Below are 10405 nucleotides of genomic sequence, written 5' to 3'. Positions count from 1 at the left end.
GGGGCTAGGGCTCGTGCTATGGCCAGGGTTAGTTTTAAGGTTTGGGTTGTGCTCCTGGCAGGTCCGCACGCGTCATACCTCGGCTGGCTTGCCGCGAGGGGACGTCTTCCGAGGGTCGTGCCGGCCGAGGGGCGGCTCCTCCGTCGGGACTACAGGAGGTCGCACCGCCCATCGCAGTCCTCGGCAGACGTCGAAATTATTCCAAGTCCCGCCGCATTAGGGTTGGTTAACGACTTGTCCCGGCCGGGCTGGTTAACGACTTGTCCCGGCCGGGCTGGTTAACGACTTGTCTCGCCGACGTTGGTTAACGATTTGCCAGGGCCCGGTCGGGCAACCCGATTGCCCGCCCGGGGATTGGGTTCGGGCTAGGGTTAGGGTTAGGGTTAGGGTTAGGGTTAGGGTTAGGGTTAGGGTCAGGGTTAGGGTTAGGGTCGGGGTTGGGGTTAGGGCTCGGGTTAGGGCGGGGGTTAGGCTTAGAGCTGGGGTTAGGATTAGGGTTAGCGTTAGGGTTAGGGCTGGGGTTAGGGTTAGCGTTAGGGTTGGGGCTAGGGTCAGGGCTAGGGCTAGGATATGGGTTGGGGCTTGGGCTGGGGCTAGGGTTAGGGTTAGGGTTAGGGTTGGGGTTGGGGTTAGGGTTAGGGTTAGCGTTCGGGTTGGGGCTAGGGCTCGGGTGAGGGCGGGGGTTAGCTTTAGGGTTAGGGCTGGGGTTAGGGCTAGGGTTGGGGTTGGTGTTAGGGTTAGGGTTAGCGTTCGGGTTGGGGCTAGGGCTCGGGTTAGGGCGGGGGTTAGCTTTAGGGTTAGGGCTGGGGTTAGGGCTAGGGTTGGGTCTAGGGTCAGGGCTAGGCCTAGGATATGGGTTGGGGCTTGGGCTGGGGCTAGGGCTCGTGCTATAGCCAGGGTTAGTTTTAAGGTTTGGGTTGTGCTCCTGGCAGGTCCGCACGCGTCATACCTCGGCGGGTGGCCGCGAGGGGACGTCTTCGGAGGGCCGTGCCGGCCGAGGGGCGGCTCCTCCGTCGGGACTACAGGAGATCGCACCGCCCATCGCAGTCCTCGGCAGACGTCGAAATTATTCCAAGTCCCGCCGCATTAGGGTTGGTTAACGACTTGTCCCGGCCGGGCTGGTTAACGACTTGTCCCGGCCGGGCTGGTTAACGACTTGTCTCGCCGACGTTGGTTAACGATTTGCCAGGGCCCGGTCGGGCAACCCGATTGCCCGCCCGGGGATTGGGTTCGGGCTAGGGTTAGGGTTAGGGTTAGGGTTAGGGTTAGGGTTAGGGTTAGGGTCAGGGTTAGGGTTAGGGTCGGGGTTGGGGTTAGGGCTCGGGTTAGGGCGGGGGTTAGGCTTAGAGCTGGGGTTAGGATTAGGGTTAGCGTTAGGGTTAGGGCTGGGGTTAGGGTTAGCGTTAGGGTTGGGGCTAGGGTCAGGGCTAGGGCTAGGATATGGGTTGGGGCTTGGGCTGGGGCTAGGGTTAGGGTTAGGGTTAGGGTTGGGGTTGGGGTTAGGGTTAGGGTTAGCGTTCGGGTTGGGGCTAGGGCTCGGGTGAGGGCGGGGGTTAGCTTTAGGGTTAGGGCTGGGGTTAGGGCTAGGGTTGGGGTTGGTGTTAGGGTTAGGGTTAGCGTTCGGGTTGGGGCTAGGGCTCGGGTTAGGGCGGGGGTTAGCTTTAGGGTTAGGGCTGGGGTTAGGGCTAGGGTTGGGTCTAGGGTCAGGGCTAGGCCTAGGATATGGGTTGGGGCTTGGGCTGGGGCTAGGGCTCGTGCTATAGCCAGGGTTAGTTTTAAGGTTTGGGTTGTGCTCCTGGCAGGTCCGCACGCGTCATACCTCGGCGGGTGGCCGCGAGGGGACGTCTTCGGAGGGCCGTGCCGGCCGAGGGGCGGCTCCTCCGTCGGGACTACAGGAGATCGCACCGCCCATCGCAGTCCTCGGCAGACGTCGAAATTATTCCAAGTCCCGCCGCATTAGGGTTGGTTAACGACTTGTCCCGGCCGGGCTGGTTAACGACTTGTCCCGGCCGGGCTGGTTAACGACTTGTCTCGCCGACGTTGGTTAACGACTTGTCTCGCCGACGTTGGTTAACGACTTGTCCCGGCCGGGCTGGTTAACGACTTGTCTCGCCGACGTTGGTTAACGACTTGTCTCGCCGACGTTGGTTAACGATTTGCCAGGGTTAGGGTTAGGGTTAGGGTTGTGGTTGGGGTTAGGGCTCGGGTTAGGGCGGGGCTTAGGCTTAGAGCTGGGGTTAGGATTAGGGTTAGGGCTGGGGTTAGGGTGAGCGTTAGGGTTGGGGCTAGGGTTAGGGTTAGGGTTGGGGTTAGCTTTAGGGTTAGGGCTGGGGTTAGGGTTAGGGTTAGGGTTCGGGCTAGGGTCAGGGCTAGGGCTAGGATATGGGTTGGGGCTTGGGCTGGGGCTAGGGTTAGGGTTAGGGTTAGGGTTGGGGTTGGGGTTAGGGTTAGGGTTAGCGTTCGGGTTGGGGCTAGGGCTCGGGTGAGGGCGGGGGTTAGCTTTAGGGTTAGGGCTGGGGTTAGGGCTAGGGTTGGGGTTGGGGTTAGGGTTAGGTTTAGCGTTCGGGTTGGGGCTAGGGCTCGGGTTAGGGCGGGGGTTAGCCTTAGGGTTAGGGCTGGGGTTAGGGCTAGGGTTGGGGCTAGGGTCAGGGCTAGGCCTAGGATATGGGTTGGGGCTTGGGCTGGGGCTAGGGCTCGTGCTATGGCCAGGGTTAGTTTTAAGGTTTGGGTTGTGCTCCTGGCAGGTCCGCACGCGTCATACCTCGGCGGGTGGCCGCGAGGGGACGTCTTCGGAGGGCCGTGCCGGCCGAGGGGCGGCTCCTCCGTCGAGACTACAGGAGGTCGCACCGCCCATCGCAGTCCTCGGCAGACGTCGGAATTATTCCAAGTCCCGCCGCATTAGGGTTGGTTAACGACTTGTCCCGGCCGGGCTGGTTAACGATTTGTCTCGCCGGCGTTGGTTAACGATTTGTCTCGCCGACGTTGGTTAACGATTTGCCAGGGCCCGGTCGGGCAAACCGATTGCCCGCCCGGGGATTGGGTTCGGGCCAGGTTTAGGGTTAGGGTTAGGGCCAGGGCTAGGGTTAGGGCTGGGGTTAGGTCTAGGGTTAGGGTTAGGTTCAGGGTTAGGGCTGGGGTTAGGTTTAGGGTTAGGGCGGGGGTTAGGGTTATCGTTAGGGTTAGGGCCTGGGTTAGGGTTACGGCTGGGGTTAGGGTTAGGGTTAGGGCTAGGGCTAGGATATGGGTTAGGGCTTGGGCTGGGGCTAGGGCTCGTGTTATGGCGCTCGGCCAAAACTACGGCTTCCGCCGAATTCAAAACCTACAAGGTCCCGCGGCGGGGAGCAGCCGGGGGACGTGTTGGGAGCGACGTTCGGACCGAGGGGCGGCACTTTCGGAGGGTGGACCGGAGGTCGGTTAACCAATCGTCACGAGCCGGGGAACGGAAGAACTGTTCGCGCCGGGCTGCTGCCTAAGTCTTTGTCCTGTTCTGCCCGTCAGCACCGGACCCGGTCGGTTACCGCAGTGCCGGCTCGGGTCTGGTTAACGACTTGTCCCGGCCGGGCCGGTTAACCATTTGTCTCGCCGACGTCGGTTAACGATTTGTCCCAGCCGGGCCGGTTAACCAATTGTCACGAGCCGGCGCGAACGGAAGAACTGTCCGCGCCGGGCCGCTGCCTAAGTCTTTGTCCTGTTCTGCATGTCAGCACCGGTCCCGGTCGGTCACCGCAGTGCCGGCTCGGGTCTGGTTAACGACTTGTCCCGGCCGGGCCGGTTAACCATTTGTCTCGCCGAAGTCGGTTAACGATTTGCCTGAGCCCGGTCGGTTAACCAATTGTCACGAGCCGGCGAACGGAAGAACTGTCCGCGCCGGGCCGCTGCCTAAGTCTCTGTCCTGTTCTGCATGTCAGCACCGGACCCGGTCGGTTACCGCAGTGCCGGCTGGGGTCTGGTTAACGACTTGTCCCGGCCGGGCCGGTTAACCATTTGTCACGCCGAAGTTGGTTAACGACTTGTCCCGGCCGAGCCGGTTAACCATTTGTCTCGCCGACGTCGGTTAAGGATTTGCCTGAGCCCGGTCGGTTAACCAATTGTCACCGAGCCGGCGAACGGAAGAACTGTCCGCGCCGGGCCGCTGCCCAAGTCTTTGTCCTGTTCTGCATGTCAGCACCGGACCCGGTCGGTTACCGCAGTGCCTGCTGGGGTCTGGTTAACGACTTGTCCCGGCCGGGCCGGTTAACCATTTGTCACGCCGAAGTTGGTTAACGACTTGTCCCGGCCGAGCCGGTTAACCATTTGTCTCGCCGACGTCGGTTAACGATTTGTCCCAGCCGGGCCGGTTAACCAATTGTCACGAGCCGGCGCGAACGGAAGAACTGTCCGCGCCGGGCCGCTGCCCAAGTCTTTGTCCTGTTCTGCATGTCAGCACCGGTCCCGGTCGGTCACCGCAGTGCCGGCTCGGGTCTGGTTAACGACTTGTCCCGGCCGGGCCGGTTAACCATTTGTCTCGCCGACGTCGGTTAACGATTTGCCTGAGCCCGGTCGGTTAACCAATTGTCACCGAGCCGGCGAACGGAAGAACTGTCCGCGCCGGGCCGCTGCCCAAGTCTTTGTCCTGTTCTGCATGTCAGCACCGGTCCCGGTCGGTCACCGCAGTGCCGGCTCGGGTCTGGTTAACGACTTGTCCCGGCCGGGCCGGTTAACCATTTGTCTCGCCGAAGTCGGTTAACGATTTGCCTGAGCCCGGTCGGTTAACCAATTGTCACGAGCCGGCGAACGGAAGAACTGTCCGCGCCGGGCCGCTGCCTAAGTCTCTGTCCTGTTCTGCATGTCAGCACCGGACCCGGTCGGTTACCGCAGTGCCGGCTGTGGTCTGGTTAACGACTTGTCCCGGCCGGGCCGGTTAACCATTTGTCACGCCGAAGTTGGTTAACGACTTGTCCCGGCCGAGCCGGTTAACCATTTGTCTCGCCGACGTCGGTTAACGATTTGTCCCAGCCGGGCCGGTTAACCAATTGTCACGAGCCGGCGCGAACGGAAGAACTGTCCGCGCCGGGCCGCTGCCTAAGTCTTTGTCCTTTTCTGCATGTCAGCACCGGTCCCGGTCGGTCACCGCAGTGCCGGCTCGGGTCTGGTTAACGACTTGTCCCGGCCGGGCCGGTTAACCATTTGTCTCGCCGAAGTCGGTTAACGATTTGCCTGAGCCCGGTCGGTTAACCAATTGTCACCGAGCCGGCGAACGGAAGAACTGTCCGCGCCGGGCCGCTGCCCAAGTCTTTGTCCTGTTCTGCATGTCAGCACCGGACCCGGTCGGTTACCGCAGTGCCTGCTGGGGTCTGGTTAACGACTTGTCCCGGCCGGGCCGGTTAACCATTTGTCACGCCGAAGTTGGTTAACGACTTGTCCCGGCCGAGCCGGTTAACCATTTGTCTCGCCGACGTCGGTTAACGATTTGCCTGAGCCCGGTCGGTTAACCAATTGTCACCGAGCCGGCGAACGGAAGAACTGTCCGCGCCGGGCCGCTGCCTAAGTCTCTGTCCTGTTCTGCATGACAGCACCGGACCCGGTCGGTTACCGAAGTGCCGGCTGGGGTCTGGTTAACGACTTGTCCCGGTCGGGCCGGTTAACCATTTGTCACGCCGAAGTTGGTTAACGACTTGTCCCGGCCGAGCCGGTTAACCATTTGTCTCGCCGACGTCGGTTAACGATTTGCCTGAGCCCGGTCGGTTAACCAATTGTCACCGAGCCGGCGAACGGAAGAACTGTCCGCGCCGGGCCGCTGCCCAAGTCTTTGTCCTGTTCTGCATGTCAGCACCGGACCCGGTCGGTTACCGCAGTGCCTGCTGGGGTCTGGTTAACGACTTGTCCCGGCCGGGCCGGTTAACCATTTGTCACGCCGAAGTTGGTTAACGACTTGTCCCGGCCGAGCCGGTTAACCATTTGTCTCGCCGACGTCGGTTAACGATTTGTCCCAGCCGGGCCGGTTAACCAATTGTCACGAGCCGGCGCGAACGGAAGAACTGTCCGCGCCGGGCCGCTGCCCAAGTCTTTGTCCTGTTCTGCATGTCAGCACCGGTCCCGGTCGGTCACCGCAGTGCCGGCTCGGGTCTGGTTAACGACTTGTCCCGGCCGGGCCGGTTAACCATTTGTCTCGCCGACGTCGGTTAACGATTTGCCTGAGCCCGGTCGGTTAACCAATTGTCACCGAGCCGGCGAACGGAAGAACTGTCCGCGCCGGGCCGCTGCCCAAGTCTTTGTCCTGTTCTGCATGTCAGCACCGGTCCCGGTCGGTCACCGCAGTGCCGGCTCGGGTCTGGTTAACGACTTGTCCCGGCCGGGCCGGTTAACCATTTGTCACGCCGAAGTTGGTTAACGACTTGTCCCGGCCGAGCCGGTTAACCATTTGTCTCGCCGACGTCGGTTAACGATTTGTCCCAGCCGGGCCGGTTAACCAATTGTCACGAGCCGGCGCGAACGGAAGAACTGTCCGCGCCGGGCCGCTGCCTAAGTCTTTGTCCTTTTCTGCATGTCAGCACCGGTCCCGGTCGGTCACCGCAGTGCCGGCTCGGGTCTGGTTAACGACTTGTCCCGGCCGGGCCGGTTAACCATTTGTCTCGCCGAAGTCGGTTAACGATTTGCCTGAGCCCGGTCGGTTAACCAATTGTCACCGAGCCGGCGAACGGAAGAACTGTCCGCGCCGGGCCGCTGCCCAAGTCTTTGTCCTGTTCTGCATGTCAGCACCGGACCCGGTCGGTTACCGCAGTGCCTGCTGGGGTCTGGTTAACGACTTGTCCCGGCCGGGCCGGTTAACCATTTGTCACGCCGAAGTTGGTTAACGACTTGTCCCGGCCGAGCCGGTTAACCATTTGTCTCGCCGACGTCGGTTAACGATTTGCCTGAGCCCGGTCGGTTAACCAATTGTCACCGAGCCGGCGAACGGAAGAACTGTCCGCGCCGGGCCGCTGCCTAAGTCTCTGTCCTGTTCTGCATGACAGCACCGGACCCGGTCGGTTACCGAAGTGCCGGCTGGGGTCTGGTTAACGACTTGTCCCGGTCGGGCCGGTTAACCATTTGTCACGCCGAAGTTGGTTAACGACTTGTCCCGGCCGAGCCGGTTAACCATTTGTCTCGCCGACGTCGGTTAACGATTTGCCTGAGCCCGGTCGGTTAACCAATTGTCACCGAGCCGGCGAACGGAAGAACTGTCCGCGCCGGGCCGCTGCCCAAGTCTTTGTCCTGTTCTGCATGTCAGCACCGGACCCGGTCGGTTACCGCAGTGCCTGCTGGGGTCTGGTTAACGACTTGTCCCGGCCGGGCCGGTTAACCATTTGTCACGCCGAAGTTGGTTAACGACTTGTCCCGGCCGAGCCGGTTAACCATTTGTCTCGCCGACGTCGGTTAACGATTTGTCCCAGCCGGGCCGGTTAACCAATTGTCACGAGCCGGCGCGAACGGAAGAACTGTCCGCGCCGGGCCGCTGCCCAAGTCTTTGTCCTGTTCTGCATGTCAGCACCGGTCCCGGTCGGTCACCGCAGTGCCGGCTCGGGTCTGGTTAACGACTTGTCCCGGCCGGGCCGGTTAACCATTTGTCTCGCCGACGTCGGTTAACGATTTGCCTGAGCCCGGTCGGTTAACCAATTGTCACCGAGCCGGCGAACGGAAGAACTGTCCGCGCCGGGCCGCTGCCCAAGTCTTTGTCCTGTTCTGCATGTCAGCACCGGTCCCGGTCGGTCACCGCAGTGCCGGCTCGGGTCTGGTTAACGACTTGTCCCGGCCGGGCCGGTTAACCATTTGTCACGCCGAAGTTGGTTAACGACTTGTCCCGGCCGAGCCGGTTAACCATTTGTCTCGCCGACGTCGGTTAACGATTTGTCCCAGCCGGGCCGGTTAACCAATTGTCACGAGCCGGCGCGAACGGAAGAACTGTCCGCGCCGGGCCGCTGCCTAAGTCTTTGTCCTTTTCTGCATGTCAGCACCGGTCCCGGTCGGTCACCGCAGTGCCGGCTCGGGTCTGGTTAACGACTTGTCCCGGCCGGGCCGGTTAACCATTTGTCTCGCCGAAGTCGGTTAACGATTTGCCTGAGCCCGGTCGGTTAACCAATTGTCACCGAGCCGGCGAACGGAAGAACTGTCCGCGCCGGGCCGCTGCCCAAGTCTTTGTCCTGTTCTGCATGTCAGCACCGGACCCGGTCGGTTACCGCAGTGCCTGCTGGGGTCTGGTTAACGACTTGTCCCGGCCGGGCCGGTTAACCATTTGTCACGCCGAAGTTGGTTAACGACTTGTCCCGGCCGAGCCGGTTAACCATTTGTCTCGCCGACGTCGGTTAACGATTTGCCTGAGCCCGGTCGGTTAACCAATTGTCACCGAGCCGGCGAACGGAAGAACTGTCCGCGCCGGGCCGCTGCCTAAGTCTCTGTCCTGTTCTGCATGACAGCACCGGACCCGGTCGGTTACCGAAGTGCCGGCTGGGGTCTGGTTAACGACTTGTCCCGGTCGGGCCGGTTAACCATTTGTCACGCCGAAGTTGGTTAACGACTTGTCCCGGCCGAGCCGGTTAACCATTTGTCTCGCCGACGTCGGTTAACGATTTGCCTGAGCCCGGTCGGTTAACCAATTGTCACCGAGCCGGCGAACGGAAGAACTGTCCGCGCCGGGCCGCTGCCCAAGTCTTTGTCCTGTTCTGCATGTCAGCACCGGACCCGGTCGGTTACCGCAGTGCCTGCTGGGGTCTGGTTAACGACTTGTCCCGGCCGGGCCGGTTAACCATTTGTCACGCCGAAGTTGGTTAACGACTTGTCCCGGCCGAGCCGGTTAACCATTTGTCTCGCCGACGTCGGTTAACGATTTGCCTGAGCCCGGTCGGTTAACCAATTGTCACCGAGCCGGCGAACGGAAGAACTGTCCGCGCCGGGCCGCTGCCTAAGTCTCTGTCCTGTTCTGCATGACAGCACCGGACCCGGTCGGTTACCGAAGTGCCGGCTCGGGTCTGGTTAACGACTTGTCCCGGCCCGGCCGGTTAACCATTTGTCACGCCGACGTCGGTTAACGACTTGTCCCGGCCGGGCCGGTTAACCATTTGTCACGCCGAAGTTGGTTAACGACTTGTCCCGGCCGGGCCGGTTAACCATTTGTCACGCCGAAGTTGGTTAACGACTTGTCCCGGTCGGGCCGGTTAACGATCTGCCAGGGCCCGGTCGGGAACTCGATTGCCCGCCCGGGGACTGTTGTCTTGCTCCACCGCACGGCCGGGGGGGTCGGTCGGCACGGCTAACGAGCCGTCCGAGAACTGCCGGTTAACCAGTTGCCCGGTGGCAATTCGTTAACTGAGTCCGCTCCGGAAGTCTGGATGCGGGTCGGATTTGAGGGTCGTAGCCGGGCAGGAGTTCCAGAGGCTCGGCAGCCGGGGTCAGATACGGCCGCCCCTTTGACACATGCAATTTCTGTACGGGGGCATTGGCGGGGTTTCCGGAGATTTACGGGGAGGCGTTTTTCTCGACCACTTAGGAGTGGTCGACGGGCGTTACGGGCCTCCCCACTTCGTTAACCCGGGCCGCGCGGCGGTATTTCCGCACGCTTCCCAAGGTCGCCCGTATGGATTTTCGGACGAATTCCCAATGGCGGAAGTCAGTCAGCGGGACGTATCCGCAGGCCCAAGCCGACCGAGGGGCAGCATATACGGGCTGACTACCGGTGCTCGGGCCGCCGAATCGAAACCTTGCCCGAATGATTTTCTGACAAAGTCCCGCGGCGGGGAGACGCGAGGGGACGAATTCGGAGGGTCGTGCCGGCCGAGGGGCGGCATTTTCGGTGGGACTACCGCAGGTCCCTCCGCCAAAAATAGGGCTACGGCCCGATCGAAAATCTGACAAAGTCCCGCTGCGGTGAGCCGCGAGGGGACGTATTCGGAGGGCCGTGCCGGCCGAGGGGCGGCATTTTCGGTGGGACTACCGCAGGTCCCACCGCCGATCCGAGACCTTGGCAGAAGTCGAAATTATTCCAACTCGGAAGTCGGAATGAAGGCTGATTCGGGGCCCTGCTGCCGGCCGAAGCGGACGATGCACGGCGGCACTACCGGAGGGCCGACCGCCGACAGAGGCGCGTGCTCCCGGCGCCGCGCCGGTTAACCAATTGACGGCGGAAGTCTGTGAAGGTCGGATCCAGCCCGTCGGGCGGGCCCGAGGTGCGACGAGGCCGGCGTGAGCTCCGGGCGTCTTACCGCCGGTTTGACACACGTCATTGTTGTACGGTCAGTCGCGGCGCCGGTTAACCAGTTAGGCCCGGAGAGCGCTATGAAGGTTGCATTTGCCCCGCCTGGCCGGGCCAAGGTACGACCTGCCCGGCAGGACTTCCGGCAGGCGTCCCGCCGACTTGACACATGCAATTTCTGTACGGGGGCATTGGCGGGGT

Source organism: Hypanus sabinus, unplaced genomic scaffold, assembly GCF_030144855.1.
Source record: "Hypanus sabinus isolate sHypSab1 unplaced genomic scaffold, sHypSab1.hap1 scaffold_649, whole genome shotgun sequence".
Taxonomy (NCBI): domain Eukaryota; kingdom Metazoa; phylum Chordata; class Chondrichthyes; order Myliobatiformes; family Dasyatidae; genus Hypanus; species Hypanus sabinus.
Note: the sequence above shows the minus strand (reverse complement) of the source record.